General features: G+C 45.4%; 1 protein-coding gene across 2 annotated transcripts in view; it reads left to right on the top strand.

The window, feature by feature from the left end:
* KHNYN (KH and NYN domain containing) overlaps positions 1 to 22,797 on the top strand; it is a 55,913-nt gene that overhangs the window by 12,241 nt on the left and 20,875 nt on the right. The window contains exon 1 of one of the 2 annotated variants that reach the window (XM_081167789.1): positions 17,281 to 17,363. The exons of the other annotated variant lie outside the window; for it this stretch is intronic. The gene's annotated coding sequence lies outside the window, so the exon portion shown is untranslated. Of the gene's footprint in view, positions 1 to 17,280; positions 17,364 to 22,797 lie in introns of those variants that run through there. 2 annotated transcript variants of the gene reach the window in all.

Consider the following 22,797-nt stretch of genomic DNA (forward strand, 5'->3'; position numbering starts at 1 on the left):
ATATTAACGCCACCGCCTAGGTTTGCACCCTGTAAATTCACAAATCTGTTGCGATTCCATCATCGTAAGGGCTGAACAAATACACTTTAATGATTGTGGAAAAACCAGCATGGGGGGGGGGGAAATCCCCCAGCACTTAAGATATTAGAAGGAAAAGCTGATGTAATACATGGTGACCTTCGAAGTGTGGTGACCATGGTGCATATCTAATGGAGTGAGTGGATGTCCTGTATATATAATAGCTGAGGAGAAAGTGCAACCCCATATTGTGGGTTAGTTGTTCACTTTCTTGCCACACTCTGATTTGAGCACCGCTATCTTTCTGAACTATGAAGAAGGTCACTGCAGCCGGGTTGCTCTCCCTATGCCTTGCGATGGTCGTCTCTTCCATAGCGCAAGACTCGCCTGTGATACTGTGTGGGAGAGAATTCGTGAGAGCTGGCATCGCTGCTTGTGGTGGAGTCCGTATCCAGAAGCGCCTTCTGGCCATCTACTCTCGAGATCTCTCAGGTAACCCCAAAACTGTGCTTCCTCTCTTAAAGAGCAGGTTGAACAGGGAATCAGGCAGAGGGCCTTTCTGGTAGTGGCACCCACCCTGTGGAACGCCCTCCCATCAGATGTCAAGGAGATGAATAACCTTTAGAAGACATCTGAAGGCAGCAGCCCTGTGTGTTTTATTATGTTTTTATATACGTTGGAAGCCACCCAGAGTGGCTGGGGCAACCTAGTCAGATGAGCAAGGTTCAAGTAATAAAATTATTATTAATTGTCAGGGGCTCAGGAGCAGAGGCGCAGGGGAGAGAGGAAATGGAGAGCGAAGAGGAGGAATCTGAGGGCAGCGGAGGGCAGAATGACAGTGACCCGAGAGATTCCATGAGCCTCTCCAGTGAATCAGAAGATTCCCAGAAGGGGGCGCCGATGGCCAGGGCAAGGGGGGTCCCAGGGGGGACACACCAGAAGCAGGGGGCCAGCGGAGACTCCCAGAGCAGTGGCTGGAAATCAGGACCAGCTTCCCCACCGGAGCGTAGTGGGGGGGAAGAGTCCCATAGGTCAGGGCCAGCGTCTCCTCCAGCAAGCAGGGAGGAGGAGTCGAGCCCAGCTAGCATTCCCGAAGAGGGGAGCAGTGACAGGAGCAGCATAACGGTCAGAAGGAAGGTGGCAGGCTGGGCGTGCGCGCCAAGTTCAAATGTGCAGGCGAGCGGGACAGCAGGAAGCCAGGATTGGGAACCAGGTCCTAAAGCTCGCCGGAGGGAGGGGGAGGACTCGGGAGAGTCAGCGTCGGAAGAGTCTAGAAAGGGGAAAGCCCCGACGGACAGGCGGACCCAGAGGAAAAGGGAGCAGAGGAAGAGGTGGAGCAAGGCTAGGGTCTTGAACTGGTGCCTGGGGGGAGGAGATTCAGATGGAGCTTCGGCGGTCTAGGTTCAAGACGTAGAGCTGCGCGCCGTGGGTGTAAATGAGAGACTGAACTTTAATAAAGACTATTTAATATAACAACGGACTGGCGTTGGTCCTCTGTGAGCTGGGACCTGAGGCAGCCCTGACATTAATGTTTAATAATTTAGCTAGGAAAATATGATTTCTATTTCATTTTTTTCAGTACATTTCTATATTCTCCAAGGAGCTCAGGTTCCAGTGTAATGAGAAAGGGAGAAAACAATCTATCCTCTTTTTCTACAACATGCAGAATTTTATGCACCTCCATCATGTCTCCTCTTACTTGCCTTTTCTCTAAATCGAAAAGCTGCAAACCTTTCCAGTGCTAGAATACCCTTTTTGATTTGAGGCGACCAGAACCGTTCGCCCTTGCCTTATGAAGAGTCCTGCTGGGTCAAGTCCAACACTCTGTTTGAAGTTCTTACGAAATGACCTTGTGCTTTTGAGAGCCAGTGTGGTGTAGTGGTTAAGAGCGGTGGACTCATAATCTGGTGAACCAGGTTCTTGTCTCCGCTCCTCCACATGCAGCTTCTGGGTGACCTTGGGCTAATCACACTTCTCTGAAGTCTCTCAGCCCCACTCACCTCACAGAGTGTTTGTAGTGGGGGAGGAAGGGAAAGGAAAATGTTAGCCGATTTGAGACTCCTTCGGGTAGTGATAAAGCGGGATATCAAAGCCAAACTCTTCTTCCTCTTCTTTTCCTTATGTTTTAATGAAGCAGATAAAGGAAACCACCTCCAGAAGGAAGATGAGATTTTTGACCAAGCCAAGGGAGCCGTAGGGAAAAGAGGGCTTCATTCCGTGGAAAGAAGAGAGAGAAAACCCCCTACCATCTCCACATTGTGCTGCACTGATGGCTGTACTTCAGATGATCTCCGTTTGCTGTGCTGACATCTCATGCCTCTGTACCCAGTGAAATGAAAAATCAAATAGCATTGTTTTCTTGAACAAACTGCTAAACCATGCGTAGACTCCAAAATTTGGTGCTGGGACCCTGAATAAAGCTTTAATCCAGGGCTAGCCAACGAGCTGCCCTCCAACTATTGTTGGACTACAACTCCCATCAGCCCCTGTTGACATGGCCAATGGTCAGCAACGATGGGAGTTGTAGTTCAGCATCATCTATGGGCTCCACATTCCCCCTCTCTACCTAAATCAGTTTCATTCAATGAAAGCTTTAGTTGATTAACCCATGTGGGACAATTTTGATCAGTGAAATGATAAAATTAAGGGCTCGCTTGTGTTTTGTGTGTGGCTATTTTCATCCTCATGTGATTAGGTGAGGAAACTAATACAGAATATTAAACGAAGCTTGGCCTCCTGATTTTTTGCTTTCGATAGCTTTTGCTTGTTAAGTCTCTGTATTCAACGTGGGTTGAAGTTTGGCTTAATTCTGAAACTGTTAAACCATGATCTCCTAGTTAAGGAGAAAATGGTAAACCATAGTTTACGGCAGCTTCCTGGTTTATCGCTTCCTGCTGCAAAGGGCAGAGATGTCAGTTTATATTTCAGTCTTTTAGGACCTGGATGTTGTTGGGATACTGCCAGGGAGACAAAGGCCATCATGCCCCCACGCTGTCTCCGGACAATCCATCAATCTCCCGTAGAAACGCAGTATCAGTCAATTAGCGACACAAGCCTCAGAAATAGCTTTCCACATTCCAAGGACTGGTGCACGCTCTATCAGCAGAGTTCGCACAACGAAAGATGCACTCAGGAGAGCATATTTACAACTTTATTCAGCGTTGGTCAGAACAAAGAAAAAACATGACTGCCTGTCTGTGTGTTCAGGCACAGAGAGAAAACAACAGCTAGATACAAAACAGTAACTTCCTGTGACTCAAACAACAGCCTGCTCCCTGTTTAAGGTGGAACGGAAATATCCTAACATCCTTCCCCTTTCCGTGCAACCTGTAGTACCTGTGGTTCAACCCAATTTCAAGCTCTGTACATAAACCTTAAGTTGTTCTCTGTTAACAACCTTAGACAACAGATCAGCAGGAATTTCATTTCCTGGCATGTAGGACACCTGAATGAGTCCTTTCTGAATACACTCTCTTGCACGATGTAACTTAATCTGCAAGTACTTGGTTCTTTGCTTGCAACTCTCTGAGTTCAGCAAAGCCAAACAGGATCTATTGTCTTGATACACTTGTATAGGACATTTCACAGAAACTCTGATGTCCTGAAACCATTCACAATCCATGAGTGAAAATGACAGAGCATTGAGTTCTGCTTCACAGGAACTTAGGCTAACTGTCGTCTGCTTCTTGCACAGCCAGTCAAACAGACAGTGGTTGTACATGTAGCATACTCCAGAAGTGCTTGTACCAACCGTGGTGTCACTTCCAAAACTAGCATCTGCAAAGATTTCAAGACCTCCAGTCTTCTGACTGGTGAACCTCAGCCTGTAGTGCAAAGTCTCTTTCAAATAGCGGGCTATGCGCTTCAGAGCTTTCCAATCCTGAACAGTAGGATTGTTGGCATGTCTGCTAAGCAGGTTAGTGCTTACAGCTATGCCAGGTCTTGAGCATCTAGCAATGAAATTCAGCTTGCCTAGAATGCATCTGTACAGCGTAGTGTCAGAAAACGCTTCAGCAGTACTATCTAACTGGTAACCTGTCACCATCGGTGTGTCTGCTGGGTTTGCATCAACCAAATTCAACCTGGTTAATACATCAGCAATTTTCTGTGTTTGGTGTACCAGAAAATTACCTGCTTGGTCCCTCTCCACCTGCAGAGAAAGATAGTTGGATACCTCACCAAGATCCTTCATGTCAAAATGCTCCTTCAGCTGAGCTAGGGTGCTTTGGTACAAAGCCTGATTCTTCCAAAACATCAGAAGATCATCAACAAAACATAAACAATACAGTTTGTTTTGCCCCTCCTCCTTGACAAACACACATGGATCAGCTTTGTTTTTTTTTTTTTTTTTATAAAATTTTTATTGGTTTTACAACATTTTTGAGAAAAACAGACAAACATTAAAAATGACAAACATACACGTATAGTTTCAAACATATTTTCATAAACCTCCTTTCTAGGACTTCCCCATACCCCCCCTCTCTGCATCCCAATGTCCATAATTCAACTAGCAACTCCCAGTTATTACTTTCCAATCTCTATCATCTTAGTCCTCTCTTGCACTCTGACCTTATGTCCCTGTACCCCTTTGTTTCTGGAAACTACGACATTTTAACATTCATTAAGTTTATAGTAGTCCTTAAGATAACTTTTAAATTTTCTCCATTCTTCTTCTACCGTCTCTTTTCGTTGGTCACGGATTCTGCCTGTCATCTCGGCCAATGTCATGTAGTCCATCACTTTCATCTGCCATTCTTCCAAAGTGGGTAAGTCCTGTGTCTTCCAATACTTTGCGATGAGTATTCTTGCTGCTGTTGTGGCATACATGAAAAAAGCTCTATCTTTCTTTGTCACCAATTGGCCGACAATGCCCAAGAGGAAGGCCTCTGGTTTTTTAGAAAAGGTACATTTAAGCACCTTTTTCATTTCATTATAGATCATTTCCCAGAAGGCTTTAATCTTCGGGCATGTCCACCAAAGGTGATAAAAAGTACCTTCAGTCTCTTTGCACTTCCAACATTTGTTATCGGGCAAATGATAGATTTTTGCCAGCTTGACTGGGGTCATGTACCACCTGTATACCATTTTCATAATGTTTTCCTTTAAGGCATTACATGCCGTAAATTTTATACCGGTGTTCCATAACCATTCCCAGTCAGCTGACATAATGTTATGTCCAACATCCTGAGCCCACTTAATCATAGCCGATTTAACTGTTTCATCCTGTGTGTTCCATTTCAACAACAAGTTGTACATTCTAGATAAATTCTTAGTATTGGGTTCTAACAATTCGGTTTCTAATTTTGATTTTTCCACCTGAAAGCCGACTTTCCTGTCCTGTTTAAAAAATTCCATTATTTGACGATATTGGAACCAATTTTCCACTTTATGCTTCAATTTCTCCTGACTTTGTAATTTGAACTTATCTCCATCCTGTTCTAAAATTTCCCAATACTTCGGCCATCCGACCTCCATATTGAGTTTCTTCACTGCATTAGCCTCCACTGGTGACACCCATCTAGGGGTTTTGTTTTCCAATAAATCTTTATATCTTATCCAAACATTAAACAATGCTTTTCTGACAATGTGATTTTTGAAGACACTGTTGACTTTATCATACCAAAGATATGCATGCCAACCAAAAGCGTTATTGAAACCTTCCAGATCCAAGATGTCTGTATTCTCGAGGAGCATCCATTCTTTGAGCCAGCAAAAAGCTGCTGCCTCATAATACAATTTTAGGTCCGGCAGGGCAAAGCCCCCTCTTTCTTTAGCATCTGTCAATATTTTAAATTTAATTCGGGGCTTTTTGCCCTGCCAGACAAATTTCGAAATATCTTTGTGCCACCTCTTAAAACATTCCATCTTATCAATAATCTGCAAGGTCTGAAACAAAAATAGCATTCTAGGCAATACATTCATTTTAATTACTGCAATTCGGCCTAGCATTGACAGTTTCAAATTTGACCATATTTCTAAATCTTTTTTAATTTCTGACCAACATTTTTCATAATTGTCCTTATACAAATTCTGATTCTTGGATGTTAGATAAACCCCTAGATATTTGACCTTCTTGACCACAGTCAAACCTGTTTCCTCTTGAAATTTCTCCTTTTCCATATCTGTTAGGTTTTTCCCTAAAACTTTGGTTTTTAGCTTGTTCAACTTAAATCCAGCTACCTGGCCAAACTGTTGTATTATTTCTAATACCTTTTTCGTGCTAGTGTTTGGCTCTTGCAAAGTCAATACTAAGTCATCTGCGAACGCTCTTAACTTGTAATGTTTAGCTCCGACCTGCACACCTTTAACCTGCTGGTCATTTCTTATCATATTCAGCAACACCTCCAGAACTGAAATAAAGAGTAATGGGGAAATCGGGCACCCCTGTCGTGTTCCTTTTTCTATCTTAAGTTCCTCAGTCACAACATTATTTACAATCAGTTTGGCTTTTTGTTCAGAGTATATTGCAGCCATACCATTCTCAAAACCCCGGCCTACCCCCATCCTATGAAGGTTCTTCTTCATAAAACTCCAAGAAATATTGTCGAAGGCTTTCTCCGCGTCCACAAAGATCAATACTGCTTTAGTGTTTATATTCACCTCTAGCTTTTCCAGAATGTCTATAACATTCCTTACATTGTCTGCCAGGTGTCTTTTAGGGAGAAAGCCTGCTTGATCCCTATGAATCATCTCCATCAAAACTCTTTTAAGTCTTTTTGCCAAAATGTCTGCAAAAATTTTGTAATCCACATTGAGCAATGAAATTGGGCGGTAGTTCTTGAGTTGGGTCTTTTCAGTCTCTGACTTTGGTATGAGTGAAATATATGCCTCTTTCCACGATTCAGGTGCCCTTTTTCCTTCAAGGATCTCATTACAAACTTCTCTTAATGGTTGAATCAACCATTCCTTCAGTGATTTGTAGTATCTAGAAGTCAGTCCATCTGGTCCCGGAGATTTACCCAGTTGCATATTCTGAATGGCAGCCTCTATCTCTTGTTCTGAGATTCTCTGGTTCAAGTCCATCTTACTTTGCTGAGAGATGTTTTGTAGTCCATATCTTCCAAGGAATTTGTCTATATCTTCTTCATTTTGCGGGCCTTGAGTGTAAAGTTTTTTGAAATAACTTAAAAAGCAATTTCTGATTTCATTGGGTTTAGATATGTTCTTTCCATCCACCTCTAGGCTTGTAACTGTATTTAGTTTCTGCCTTTTCTTCAATTGCCATGCCAAAAGTTTACCACATTTATTTGCTGATTCAAAAGTTTTTTGCTTCATTTGCTTTATCTTCCATTCAATCTCTTGGTTCATCAATTCCATATATTGAGTTTGATATAACTTGATCTCTCTTAAAATGTCCTGAGACTTTGGTTTTGTTCTTAATTTCCTCTCTCCTTCCTTTATCATTTCCAAGATCTTCTCTTTTTTCTCATTTTGTTTTTTCCTCTTTATTGAATTTTGTTGAATCAAAAATCCTCTCATAACCGCTTTACTTGCATCCCAGATCACTCTTTTCTCCACGTCGGTCCTCAAATTTATTTCAAAATAGTCTTTTAGGGTCTTTTGGGCCTTCGTGAGAATCTCCTTATCTCGAAAGAGGGTGTCATTCATTCTCCATCTAAATTGACCAGTTATTGTGAGTTTCATCTCCATCTTCACGGCGTTATGGTCGGAGCAAGTTTTTGGGCAGATTTCCACTTTCTTAATCTTTGGAGCCAGTCCACTAGTAACCCAGATTTGGTCAATTCTGGTCCAGGTCATCATTGCCTGGGAGAAAAAGGTTCCCTCTCTCTCCAGAGGGTTCCTTGTTCTCCAGATGTCTATCAAGTCCATATTTTCTGTCATTTCGAAAAAGGTCTTAGGGAGTCTCCCTTCTTTAGTGACTGTTAGTCTTTGTGCCTTGTCCATATTAGTGGAGACCACGCCATTCATGTCTCCCATAATTATCATATTGTAATCCAAATAGTCCGTCAAAGTTTCATGAAGTCTCTTAAAGAAGTCAGATTTGCCTTCATTTGGTGCATAAATTCCAACAACTAAGAATTTTTCTCCTTGTACTTGTATCTCCACAGCCAGATATCTCCCTTGTTCATCTTTGAATATCATTTTTGGAGCCCATTTCTCCTTCACATATATTACAACTCCTCTCTTCTTAACTTTGTCTGATGAAATAAATTCTTGTCCTAGCCTTTTATTTGAAAGTAGTCTCCTGTGGGCTCTGGTTATGTGAGTTTCTTGTAAGCATATCAGGTCCAATTGTTCTTTATTCAATATATGAAATACTTGTCTTCTCTTCAAAGGCCCATTGAGCCCATTACAATTCCAACTAAGGAATTGCAGAGCCATCTTGTTATTTTCTTAAGGCTCCTCCAACAGCTCCAAGTTGTTGCTCTTCTTCTGATGGTGGTGGTTTTTGTCCAAACGAGAGATTCAGGATGTCCAGTGCTCTCCTCTGTTCTGCAAGTACGTCCACAGTCCCCTTCTGTAAATCCTCCTGGTATCTTGCCAAAAATTTGTCTTTATCTTGAATTGTCTTTATTTTCACTTTCTTTGCCTTGAAGTCAAATGACAGTCCTTGTGGGAACTCCCACCTAAATCGAATAGTGTTCTTCTTTAGCAAGAGAACCAAGTCCTTGTAAAAGTTTCTTAAATCCAAAATGTATTTTGGGATATCTTTAAAGATCTGTACAGCTGAATTTCCAATTTGCAGGGCCTTTTCAAAGTGTAATCCTAATATTTTGTCTCTTTCCTCCTTGGATCTGAGTGTAATCAAGCAGTCTCTCGGTGTCTTTCTATCTTGCTTTTTACCCAATCTGAAGGCAGTCGTAATTTTAAATTCGTCTTCCTCAAGGTCCCAACAATCCGCAAACTCCCGTGTCAAGTATTCCACAAGGCTGTCACTTTCGTTCTCCGGAATCAGTCTTAATTTTAAATTTCTCTCTTTCCTCTGTAACTCCCACAAGGCCAAAGTTGCATCATGCTCATAGACCTTCTTGGCAAGCGGCTCTAGCTTCTCCTGTGTCTCTCCGGCAGTGGCTTTGGCCTCCTCTGCAATTTGGCGCGTGGTGGCGTTCTCCTCTACCAATCTATTTATAGATTCTGTATTCTGGTTTAATCTTGCTGATATTTCTGTTAATTTTTGTGTGTTCTCTGAAGTCTGTTTTGTCAAAGACTCCAGGGTTTGGTTTATCTTGAGCAGGGCCTCTGTCACAGCTTCCATAGAAACGGCTGCTCCTTTGTCTTGACCTGTTGTTCCTGCTGATCCGGCTGTTGCGCCTGAGATTGAGCCTCTTTTCTTTGCCTGTTGCAGCTGCAACTGTTGTTGTTGTTGTTGTTGCTTAATCTTGGCTCTTGTGACTATCTCTTCTTGTGGGCCACTCATGTCAAGGTCAATTCCCACGGGATTTGTTCTCCCTTGGAAAATTCCACTGTCTTAAGCCGTGCCAAACTTTACTTTATCCTCTAGAGGGAGCAAATCAAAATGGCCATAGAGCGAAATTTCCAAGTACCAAAACAAATGAGACAATCCAAAAAGTAAGAAAAAGGGAGCTTAACACAGTCAAAGTCAATGTTACTAAATACTTGTAACTTCAAATTGCCACAGTTGCCCAATTTATACTGTTTCTTCTTATAATATGCAATAGTCAGGCAGTGTGGAAACTTTGTATCAAAGTATCACTTCACAGGGAAAAGTCAGTTCAGTGTACTAAGAAGGCAGACCGTTTCGTACTTTCAAGCAAATGAGACAGCAGAGGTTTTTTTCCTCCAAATAAGTCATGCAGTTAATGGTCAGATTCGCCTCCCCTCTGCCCTGCTTGCTAGAGGGGAGATCAAAGGTTTAAATGTCCGGTTTAGCTGATCAAAGGACGGATTTAAACGGATGCAGGTTTAGAGCTCCGTTGCTTTCACTTTCATGCGGTCGGGGGGAGGCAGACTTCCTTTGTTTAAATCTCCCCCGTTTTTAGCCCAATTTTTAAAATTGAAAAAGTCCCGGTTATTTTTCAGTTCTTACTCACGGGGAATCAGTCCGAATTTCTTTTCAGGAAGGAATCGGCGCTCTCCGCTTATGGCGACGCGGCTTCACTTCGCAGGCTGGGTAGCGACTCTCAGCACCGCGCTCACTCCCGATGTCGATCCGTAGCCTTTAAAAAGGCTCTTTCACGGTACCGGGGGGCGCGAAGGTGCCCACCGAGTCTCCTTGTTCTCAGGCTTCAGCGCCTGGGATTTTAGGGGTCCCCCGCTTGCCGTAGCGGGTAAGACCCGAACTTGCGAAGCAGTCCTTCTCCGGAGCTCGGAGCTAGGACCGCCATTAAGCGCTGGCACCGACCGGAAGTCTCCACATGGATCAGCTTTGCCTTGGTGAAAACCTAGAGAAAGCAATGTCTCAGTGAGTTTTGTGTTCCAACACCTGGCACTCTGCTTGAGACCATATAAGGATTTCCGAAGTTTACAGACCATTCCCTTCTGTATCTGCATCCCGTCAGGTGGAAGCATATACAGCTCCTCCCCCAAAACCCCGTACAAAAAAGCTGTATTAATGTTATGATGGGAAACGTGTAGTTTCTCCTCTGCAGCAATCTTGAGAATCAGCCGAATGCTCTCATACTTGACGGTGGGTGAGTAGGTCTTGTGGTAATCCTGTCCTGGTACCTGTGAAAAACCTCTGGCAACCAATCTGGCTTTGTGTCTGACAACCTTGCCATTCTGGTCTGTCTTGGCCTTGAAGACCCATTTGCTGCCAACCAGTCTCATTCCTGGGACTACCGGTACCAGCTCCCAAGTTTGGTTCCTATTCAAGGAATCAACTTCAGCCTTCATGGCATTAAGCCAAGGCTCAGCATCTTTAGAGGTTAACTCCTGAACCTCTTTGAAGCTTGAAGGTTCCCACACCTTCTCTGAGCTACTAAGAACAGCAGTTGCCGTCTTAGCAAACTCATCAGCAAATCTCTTTGGAGGTTTGCCTTTGGTGGCCCTTTCAGATCTGCATACTATACGCAAGTCTTCTTCACTCATCTCCTCCTACTTAGGAGAAAAGTGACCAATGGTGAACAGTAGTTCTTCCAGTTCATTGTCAGACGCATCAGATGGTCTGACTGAGGCCTTTGTGCTCTTGTAGTCTGCTGAGTCATCACTGTCGCTGACACCAGCAGCAGCGCCGCCCACTGAGCTGGAATCTGAACTCTGATCATCATCATCATCCTCAGCTTCCTCTTCTACCTCAACATCAGCTGCCTTTTTCACATCTTCTTCATCTTCCTCTGGGTAACTCTGGAAAATTCCCACATTTTCCCCCCATTTAGGATTGTACTCAACACTCTTTGTGAACTTAATGGACTTAGAGTCAGTCATCCATATCCTGTATGAACCTTTTTCGTACCCCATGAACAAACCATGCGCCCCACGCTTCCCAAGCTTGTTGCTCTGTGGGGTGTGTACCCACATGCCAGAACCAAAGATTCTCATGTGCTTGACGTAAGGTTTCTTACCAAACATCTTATAGGGAGTACAACCAAGAGGTGATGACAGTCTCCTGTTAAAGGTATAAACAAACGAATTCAAAGACTCCCCCCAAAACTTCTCAGGGAGATTGGCATCATGCAACAAGGTTTTCATGCCTTGAAGCAATGTTTGCTTTGCTTGCTCACAAATCTCCCATGGAGATCCAGGACTTGAGAGGCTATGCTGGATTCCCTTCTCGGTCAGGAAAGCTTCAAACTGCCGAGAAGTGAATTCAGCCTCTCGATTAGTAAAGAAACAGCCAATGTGTTTACTGTGAACATTCTCCAACCATGCACAGAATGCCTTGAACCTAGGAAATGCTTCCGATTTCTGCTGGAGCATAAGCACATGAATGTACCTGGAAAAAGAATCAATTAAAACCATGAAGTACCTTGATCCACCCACAGAGGGCGCAAGTGGACCAACCAGGTCTGCGTGGACTAGCTGGTAGGGTTTGGAAGCCTGCCTGCTAGACTCCTTGCCTTTTGGGGCAACCTTCACCTTGTTCTCTGCACAAGATACACATTTCATGTGAAACTTACAGGGCTTGATGTTCAAACCCTGAACTAATCCAGGCATCTTGGCCAGCGCCTGCCAAGACATGTGACCAAATCTTCTGTGCGCCTCGTGAATGCATCCTGCATGAAGAACTTTGTTAGTTTGTGCAACACAACAAGAATCAACATTAGACACAGCAACACCATTGTCACCATAAGTTATACAGAACAAACCATCTATAAATTTTGCATGCAAAATGTCCTCTTTGCCTTTCCTGATGACACAGATGCTCTTCTTGAAGGAAATCTCAAAGCCATGCCCAGTCAGCTGTGAGACACTGAGCAAATTGTCTGCAGAATCTGGAACATAAAGTACATCTCTGATGGTTGTGTGCAGACTTGCCAGTCTCACATTCCCAACTCCTGCAATTCACAACGTCTTTCCATCAGCCTGGTGGATCTCACCATCTTGAGGCGTGAAGGAGATAAAAAGATGTTTATCTTTCGCCAAATGCCGTGTGGCTCCCGAATCTACAACAAATCTGGCTTTGGCCTTTGGAGCAGCTTTTCCAGCAAGCAAAACCTTGTCTTCCACTGGCTTGGTCTCCTGCTGCTTGCCACCCTGCTCCTGGCCATCAAACTTGCCTTTGGCTTTTGGTGAAGCAGTGCCAGCAAACAAAACCTTGTTTTCCACCGGCGTGGGCTTTCCACCCCCCTTCCGCTTCGGGCCATCTGCAGGCATCTGTCTCTGTTTACTTCTGGCCTTCCGGTATCTGTGAGGATGACCTTGGCTCTCATGAGAAACAGAGCTCTCAGCTGCCAACTCCTTGGCTCCCCCTGGAGGCTGGAATGCTGCCTGGGATGACATCACAGTCAGCTCCCCCTGCAGCTTGCAACCGGTGCCCTCGGCATCCCTGCAATCACTCTCGATCTGGGAAACAGCCAGAACCTCCAACACAGTCAAACTCTGGGCTGGGATGACTGGCAGATGGGCTACTTTCAAAGCATTCCACATCTGACGTGCTGTGGTGTTGCCAGCCAGTGTTGCTATTTCCTCCAGAGAGACGGACAAGACTATTACGTCTATGGCCTTTGAATCTTGGGCCTTCCATCTATCTGTCAGAAGAACTGGAGGGGCTTCACACACAGTATGCCACACTCCAAACTGTCGCAGCAAGCTCTCACAGCAACTTGCCCAAGTCTCATAATTGTGCTGATTTAACTTTGGGCACTGAGTGCCTTCAGAGGCTTGGAAAAACTCCATTCCAGCTCTTCACTTGAGCCGTGAGACTTATTTCTTTCAAAGGCTCCTTATCTTGGCAACTCATAAATCTTGAAGCCTCTGGCTTGGCTCCCAGGCTAATTAGCCGGCCGGAGTTCTTTGACTCTGCCGCGGCAACAGAAAAGCCTTACTTTCGCTTTCCCCCACATACCTCACAGCAGTCTTCCGCAGTCTTACTCTCCTGTAAGTGCCGTGAATCTGGGCCCGAAACCTGTTGTTGGGATACTGCCAGGGAGACAAAGGCCATCATGCCCCCACGCTGTCTCCGGACGATCCATCGATCTCCCGTAGAAACGCAGTATCAGTCAATTAGCAACACAAGCCTCAGAAATAGCTTTCCACATTCTAAGGATTGGTGCACGCTCTATCAGCAGAGTTCGCACAACGATAGATGCACTCAGGAGAGCATATTTACAACTTTATTCAGCGTTGGTCAGAACAAAGAAAAAACATGACTGCCTGTCTGTGTGTTCAGGCACAGAGAGAAAACAACAGCTAGATACAAAACAGTAACTTCCTGTGAGCAGGAAATACGCAGACTGTGACTCAAACAACAGCCTGCTCCCTGTTTAAGGTGGAACGGAAATATCCTAACAGATGTAACCATGCTCAGCTTCATGTGCATATGCACCTCAGCTCCCTGAAGGTTGAAAGTTACAACTTGACTCAGGATGTAGGACCAGCCAGCAGTCTGGGGTCCATGATCAAGAGGCAGATAGTTCAGTATCCTAGAGGACATAAGAGAGAAACAAACAGACAGATAGACAGACAGAAAGAGGAGATACTAGCATAGGTCCAGGGCATGGAGAAGTCTAGTTGGACAGGAGACTTTCAGGACCATGGACAGATAACTGGGCCTGAGCAACTACAAACTGTCACTATTTTCCAGGGCCATCCGGATTTGTCCGTATCCCTCCACTTTCCTCCAGGGAAATCCAATCTTTACTACTGAACCAGAGCAAATGCCAACTAGATCTTCTCTGGATGGATGTTTTGCACCGATTTGTCACTGAAAAAAGTGTGTTTTCCCAGGGAAAGCTGTGAGGAAAGGGCAAAACTGCCCAGACCCCGGCTTAGAAAGTGAGGTACAAGTGGGAAATTGCCCGAACCCGTGCTCTCTAGACAAGGGGCAAGTGGCAAAACACTGAACAGAAGTTGATTTGGCATTCTTGAGGAACAACCTCCCACACAAAAGCTGGAGTTTGGGGAGTGAGGAACGTAAGGGGGAAATGCACTAGGAAATGTGGAATAACAGCTTCCTGAACCTAAAAGGTAAAGGTAACGGACCCCTGACAGTTAAGTCCAGTCACGAATGACTCTGGGGTTGTGGCGCTCATCTCGCTTTACTGGCCAAGGGAGCCGACGTTTGTCCACAGGCAGTTTTTCCAGGTCATGTGGCCAACATGACTAAGCCGCTTCTGGTGAAACCAGAGCAGTGCACGGAAACGCCGTTTACCTTCCCGCTGGAGTGGTACCTATTTATCTACTTACACTTTGACGTGCTGCTAGGTTTCGAACTGCTAGGTTGGCAGGAGCTGGGACCGAGCAACGGGAGCTCACCCCATCACAGGGATTCAAACCGCCAACCTTCCGATCTGCAAGCCCAAGAGGCTCAGTGGTTTAGACCACAGCGCCACCCACATTCCTGAACCTACCCTCCCTGTAAACAGATCTGAACAAATGCTTGGTCTAAGCTCTCTGCAAACAAATGCCCAAAATGAGCAGGATCTCTAGAACAAACCCCAACCTCAAATTATGCCTCTCCTTCCAGGCCCTGACTGTCAACTTCTATTGGTTTAGGGGTGAAACCATAGAAGGGCAGCCCTCAGACTTGGAACTGAGCACTCTGTCTCCTCTATTGCCTGCCTATTATAAGAACAGAAGAAGAGAGGCCTGCTGAATTAGGCCCATGGCCCATCTAGTCCTGCATTCTGTTCTCACAGTGGCAGACCAGATTCCTGTGGGCAGCTCAAAGCAGGACATGAGCACACCAGCTCTTGCAATTCTCTGCAATGGACGTTCAGAGGCATCCTGTCTCCAACAGTGCCCATTAGGGCTGGGTGATATCTGGCTTTCAACATGGTGATATATCACCAGCTAAGCATCACGATATACTGATATATCACAGTGTCTGAAATAAGGATGGTGCTATAGAGAGGCATTGGCTGGATTCGAAGTTTTCCCCACACTGTGATTTTTGCATAGTGCACACACCCTCACAGACATTGTGATTCATGATACATTGCCAGGAGAAAAAACTATGAAACCAATATGACAATATGGATTTCAAACTGGTTTGGGGAGGAATATAGCCGTACCTTGGTTGCTGAACGCCTTGGAACTCATACGTTTCGACTCCCAAACAATCAGAAACCAGAAGTGAGTGTTCTGGTTTTGTTTTGTTTTGTTTTGTTTTGTTTTGTTTTGTTTTCTTTTCTTTTCTTTTCTTTTCTTTTCTTTTCTTTTCTTTTCTTTTCTTTCTTTTTTTTAAAAAAGGTAAAGGGACCCCTGACCATTAGGTCCAGTCATGAACGACTCTGGGGTTGCGGTGCTCATCTTGCTTTACGGGCCGAGGGATCCGGCGTACAGCTTCCGGGTCATGTGGCCAGCATAACTAAGCCACTTCTGGCGAACCAGAGCAGCGCACGGAAACGCCGTTTACCTTCCCGCCGGAGCGGTACCTATTTATCTACCGTATTTTTCACTCTATAGGAAGCACCCGACCATAGGACGCACCTTGTTTTAGAGGGGGAGAACAAGAAGAAAAAATTCTCCCCCTCTCTGCTCAGCGCCCCTTCAGCGAAGCGGCAAGAGAAATGGAGACCCTTCCATTTCTCCTCCCGCTTCGCAGAAGGGACGCTGCGCAGCTCTCCCTCTCTGCTGAAGCCAGGAGAGTATTTCTTTCCCGGCTTCAGCAAAAGGAACCTGAAGCCTTCGGAGCACAGCGCGAGTTCCTGCTGCACTCCAAAGGCTTCAGATGGCTATCCCTGAAGCCTGGAGAGCAAGAGGGGTCGGTGCGCACCAACACCTCTCGCTCTCCAGGCTTCAGCTAAAGCAACACGTAGCCTCCAGAGCGCGGAGGGAGCTGTCCCTCTGCGCTTTGGAGGCTTCGTGTTGCTATTGCTAAAGCCAAGGAGCCTGCATTCGCTCCATAGGACGCACACATATTTCCCCTTAATTTTTAGAGGGGGGAAAGTGTGTCCTATAGAGCGAAAAATACGGTACTTGCGCTTTGACATGCTTTGAACTACTAGGTTGGCAGGAGCAGGGACCGAGCAACAGGAGCTCACCCCGTCGCGGGGATTCGAACCGCTGACCTTCTGATCAGCAAGTCCTAGGCTCTGTGTTTTAACCCACAGCACCACCCGTGTCCCTTCCAAGTGTTCTGGTTTTCAAATGATTTTCAGAAGCCAAATGTCCGGTGTGGCTTCCAAAGCTTCTGATTGGCTGCCGGAGCTTCTGGCAGCCAATCAGAAGCCATGCTTTGGTTTCTGAACATTTTGAAAGTCAAATGGACTTTCGGAATGCATTCCGTTTGACTTTCAAGGTACAACTGTATTGATATATCACCCAGCCTTGCCTTCCATTAACTTGTCTAGCTCTCTTCTAATCACCCAGGTTGGTTCCCAACGCTATCCCTTGCCAAGCAAATTCTATAGCCGAACTATCCACTGTGTGGAGAGGTACTTCATATTGTCTTGCCTTGAATTTCTAACATCTTGCTTCACTGAATATTCTCGAGTTCTAGTTTCATGAGAGGTTGGAAAGCATTTCTCTATCCACTCCCCCCGTAGCATGCAAAATTGCACCGTACGAAAAGTTAAGGCAGCTGTGTTGGCACGTGAAGGGAAAACAAATTCAAAACCCCTCTTGCGTGAAATTGGTCACTAGGTGGCAGTAGAGTTTCGGACTTGCCTGGAGCAAGGTCGGGTGGGTGGGCAGTGAGTTATGAAGGGGAATTTCCCACAGAAAAGAAACAGCGTCAACTGTCAGCCCCACATCTGGTTCGGTTTGCCGCATTGTCAGTGCGCAGAAGAGAGGGGATCCCAAAGAGACCTCAGCTGTCGCTGGTAAGAACGCTGGGGCGGAAAGTAGAGGGCCCAGAAATCTGGGGTGTTGGCAAAAAGGGGGGTGGGGTGGGATTTTCGCTCCTCAGTAGATTGGCTGTGTTTACAGCTGCCCGAATTTGATTCACGTCTTTCCCCAAACCTTAGCTTTGGGGCCTGTTTCCAGTGGCCCTGGAGTAAGAGGAAGCGAGGCAGCTTCTGTGCATGTGCAAAGCACTTGGGGGGGCGAATTCAGGGAGGAAAAGGTTATCAATGGCTTATGAGCTTTGCCTCCACAGTCGATGATTCTTCTGAATACCAGATGCTGGAAGCCACAGTGGTGAAGAGTGCTCTTGCCCCGGGGTCCTGCTTGTGGGTTACGCACGGACCTCTGTTTGGCCTCTGTGAGAACAGGATGCTGGAGAGCAGATGGGCCACTGGCCTGATCCAGCAGGCTCTCCTTATGTTTCGTTCCCTGGTGACAAATCCCAGAATAGTAGCCTTGTAGGGATGCGGGAGGCGCTCTGGTCTAAACCACTGAGCCACTTGGGCTTGCCAATTGGAACATCAGTGGTTCGAATCTGTGTGACGGGGTGAGCTCCCGTCGCTCTGTCCCAGGTTCTGCCAACCTAGCAGTTCGAAAGCATGCCAGTGCAAGTAGATAAACAGGTACTGCTGCGGTGGGAAGGTAAACGGCGTTTCCGTGCAATCGGGCACTTGTCACAGTGTCCTGTTGCACCAGAAGTGATTTAGTCATGCTGGCACGGAAGGCTGTCTGTGGACAAACAGTGGCTCTCTCGGCCTGATAGCGAGATGAGCACTGCACCCCATAGTCACCTATGACCATGGGTGTAGCAAAGGAGGTAGGGAGGGGAAGCTGTCCCCCCAATCAATAAAAATAAATAAAAATACATAGCAAACTGAGGTTCTTGTCCCCCCCCAAAGGCCTGCCCCCTCTAACAAAAGGCCTGCCCCCTCCTCCCAAAATCCTGGCTACAGCCATGCCTTTGACTAGAATTAACTGTCCAGGGGTCCTTTTCCTTTTTACCTAGTACAGTGGTACCTTGGGTTAAGAACTTAATTCGTTCTGGAGGTCCGTTCTTAACCTGAAACTGTTCTTAACCTGAGGTACCACTTTAGATAATGGGTCCTCCTGCTGCCGCCGCGTGATTTCTGTTCTCATCCTGAAGCAAAGTTCTTAATCTGACGTACTATTTCTGGGTTAGCGGAGTCTGTAACCTGAAGCGTCTGTAACCCGAGGTACCACTGTAGTCTTGTTTTATCTGTCATAGTGCAGACAAAAGAAGAGCCTTGCAGGACTTTAAAGAAGAGAAGGAACCTCAGGCGAACTTCATTTCCCCAGGGCTTCTCTATCCAGCCCTCAGGACACAGCCCCCCTTCCCTGTTTGTTCTGCTTCAAACCCTCCTTGACTGTTGTTGCCAGGAGAGAACAAGTCCTTGAACTCAGATAAGGCTGCTTGGCTGCCTGGATGGAAGAGAGGGGTGTGTGACTGTGTGTAGAAACAAAGGAAAAGTTCACATTTGTAGTTCCTCCCACTGCTGGCACCAGGCCCCTGGGAAGTTGCCTGGGAAGGACTGCCTCCCCTGTGTTGATAAAGGTTCCCAGCTTCTGCTTTAGAGATTATCAGCTTTGTTGTGAGAAAAGCCTTTGTGGGATAGATGCCAATGTTGTGAGAGCCTGCGAGTGTAGATCGAGTAAGCCTGGTTCTGTGTTTTTAGGCCTCATATCAAGCAAGGCTTTTTCCTTCCCACTGCAGGTGTAAAATTAGCATGTAGGGGGACCCTGTTAACACGCATTCTTGCTGCCGTTGTGGGTGGTCATTGCACTTATCCAGTAGCAATCAGAAGCAATCCCCCCCCCCCCTGCAGCCAACATCTCTCTCCTTCTCTGCCTGCCTGTATCTGCTATGCCAACTGAACAGTATGGGACTTAATTTTAAGCAAGCATGCAAATGATTGGCCTGTTAGCTCTCAGAACTCTCTGGGCTTATCCACACTTAACTTTTGCCCTGTTTTTTTCCAGGCAGAGGTCTGTATTTGTTTGTTTGTTTGTTTCCCGCGAAACCCAGCTCTGTAAAGCTGAATCAGAGCAAGCATCAATTTGAATTTTCCGTGGATAGACATTTGTTCCGATTGAGCTTTAAAGAGTGGGTTTTCACGAGGAAAGCTCCGGAGCAAAAAAAGCAAAGCAAAGCAAAAAGCAGGGGGAGCTCAGATATGGATCTTGAAATCGTGGAATGTGGTTGTGGATAAGCACTCAGAAAATACTTTTGTGTTTCTGCCACATTCATTGTGGGGCACGCCATGAGAAAGAATGGCGTTAAAGAGTCATAGGTTTGAGCCCCACGTTGGCCAAAAAGATTCCTGCATTTCAGGGGGTTGGACTAGATGACCCTCAGGGTCCCTTCCAATGCTACGATTCTATAAATTAAAATGTCTGACCTCAGGGCAGTTCACAACATGAAATTGCAAAATACAAATGCATCCATTTACGCATTTGCCATGAGATGTCTCACAGGAAGCAATTCATAAATGGAATTAAGTGAACAAACAGATACCTAAGACCTTCCAGGGCAGAAGGTGTGACTGTTAAAATAACGTAGGGGCTGATGGAGGTTACTGTGCAGTTGTTCGAAAGCACTCTGCCCATGCTCAAGCATACTCCGGAGCCTCATTCTTCCTTTGCATGTCCCAGGGCTGAACCCCTGATAATGAAAATAGTGTCTGGGACCTAGCTGTAGCTCAGTTAAGCTATAGTTGCAGCAGAGTTAAACTATAGAATTGGTTCCCGCAAGAGCAGGGTGGATTTGAATTAAATCAAATCAATTTAAATCACGATTTAAATCACTAGTCAGTAAGACTTGATTTAAATCATTTTTTTTTTACAGAAAGACTCATTTTTGCATATTTAAAACCAGATGGTTTCATTTTTGGGATAATAAATTTTCAGAGTAGTTTTTACAGTTATATCAAAAATTACTGATTTGGTTATACTATTAGAAATACATTGACAGATAATTATGAAATTATTGTGAGGTTTAATAAGTTAACTGTTTATATTTGGACAACTTTTCTGCTTTACTTTATCGGAAGCAATCATTTTCTTAATAACAATTTAAACAATTTATTTAACTAAAACAATAACATTATAGCATATGTATCCATATTTGTTAACTGATATGGTTAAAGGATTTTTAAAAAACCAAAACCTTAGACCGAGTTTTAGCACACATGAAAAACGTAAAGCAAATCCTTACATCCTGATGGAAAGCCTTTGGACCAGGGGTCAGCAAACTTTTTCAGCAGGGGGCTGGTCCACTGTCCCTCAGACCTTGTGGGTGGCTGGACTATATTTTTTTGGGGGGGGGGATGATGCAAGAGCACCATGAGCCCCGGTGGCTGCTTACCTGTGTCTTGTGAGAGGCAGGAGCTGTCAGTGGCAGTGGAGGGACAATGAGCGGTGCGCGAAAGGGCTCTGGAGAGGGGCTGCTTAAAATGGTGGCCGCTCGAGTGCTGCTGCTGCTGCTGGCACCAACAAAGCCCAGCCCCCTTCCTCCTCTAGGCAGGGCAGGGAGAAGCCAGGAGGAGGGAGGGAGGAGGCGCCGGCACCATGTGAGGGAGCGGGAGGAAGAGGGAAAGAATGTACACGCTGGCGATCCATGTGGCGATTCCCGGACCGTCCGCAGGCCGGATCCAGAAGGCATTTGGGCCTTATCCGGCCTGCAGACCTTAGTTTGCCGACCCATGCTTTGGACTATAATGTAACTTAAATAGAAAACTATCTTAAGAAAGAGTTTTTCACCCAAGGCATTTTATTTTAAAAATCCGATTTAATTTATTTTAAAAATCCGATTTAAATAAAAAATCCAGTTATTATTATTTTTATCCACCCTGCACAAGAGATAGTGATGGTTGCCAATTCTGATCGCTTTAAAAGATGATTATACAGATTCATGGGAGACAAAGCTATCAACAGCTGCAAGCAAGAATAGCTGTGTTCCAGCTACACTGTCAGAGGAATTATGCATCTGAATACCAGTTCCTGGGAATCTCAAGTGGGAAGCATGCTGTTGTGTCCAAGTCCTGCTTCTGGTCTTCTCATTGGCATCTGATGTGAGAGCAGAATGCTGCATCAAATGGGTCTTTGGTCTGATCCAGCATGGCTTTTGTGTTCTCAGACGAACAGGTGCCTAAGGCTGTGCACACACCATTCTCCCCACTAAAAAGAATCCTGGGAACTGTAGCTCACCCACAATGGAGCTACATTTCCCAACACCCTTAACAAACTACTTTCCCCAGCATTCTTGCGGGAGGGAGGAAAACGTGCTTTGAATGTATGTTGTGTATGCAGCTTCGGCTAAGTTTTTGTGGTAAAAAGGGGGCTGTTTGGGTGCTGCACCAGGGGCAAAAGCAGGGACCCTCGGAATCTGCTTGTGGTCTACATAAACAAAGGCGAGAGGCTCCCCATAAGTAGCCCAAAGTGGGGGAACATGAATGTGCAGTACAGAGACTGTTAACGAAGAAATCTGAGGGCTCCCTTGGACAAAAAAACAAGGACACCAGCCAGGAATACCAGAGCAAAACAGCAGCCAGTAGGCCGGGTTTTTATTGAAGACTGTCACGACAGGACTCCCACCTGCCACAAGGTGAAACAAGATGGAAGCCCCAAACAAAAGAAAACCCAAACTTTTATTAGCTGCTAATCCCCATGTCACTACATCACTAATACATCATGGTTACATCATGAAAGGGGAGGTCTGGTGGCAGTAATCTGAGCATCCTGGACCCTGCCCCACGGTTCCCCTTGCCCTCCACCAAACACCCATCAAGTGTAACAAAAGAGATATTTACATTTCCCTGTTTCCCAGCCAAGTTAATCACACCCTTTTGTCTTCATCTGGGTTTGTTTTTTTCTGGAATGGCTACCTGTCTGGCACTCAGGTATCAGGATTATCACTCAGGCAGAGGGGCTGCTGAGTAGCTGAGCTCACATGTCTATATGAATTTCTGAAGTTTTCCCAGTGAGCCAGTACACAGATACATTTATCAGTAAATTGTTACATTTTGGATTGTGCTGCAGAGGCCCTTTGAATAGATAGGAAAAAACTGTGATGAAGTGTTTTGTGGGGACAAATCACAGAAGTCACAAAAGTGATTGTGCTGATTTTGGTAGTGGGTTGCATGTGCATGATATCTGCTGGAGGGGCAACCTCCCCCCCCAAAAAAAACAACTATACATGAATTCCTGCAACAGGACATACTTTTGAAACAGCAGCAAGCTCCAAGCTTAACGCGTCAGAGTTTCCTTTCACTGAATTAAAAAAAGGAAAAGGAAAAGACTGAGACAATGGTTATGACGAGAGAAAGAAAGGAAGGGGGAAAAACAACAACCCCAAGCCAGCTGAGTGTAGCTGCTGGAGCCACACCTACCTCTTGG

Source organism: Podarcis bocagei (genome assembly GCF_964188305.1).
Source record: "Podarcis bocagei genome assembly, chromosome: 13".
NCBI classification, from domain to species: Eukaryota; Metazoa; Chordata; class Lepidosauria; order Squamata; family Lacertidae; genus Podarcis; species Podarcis bocagei.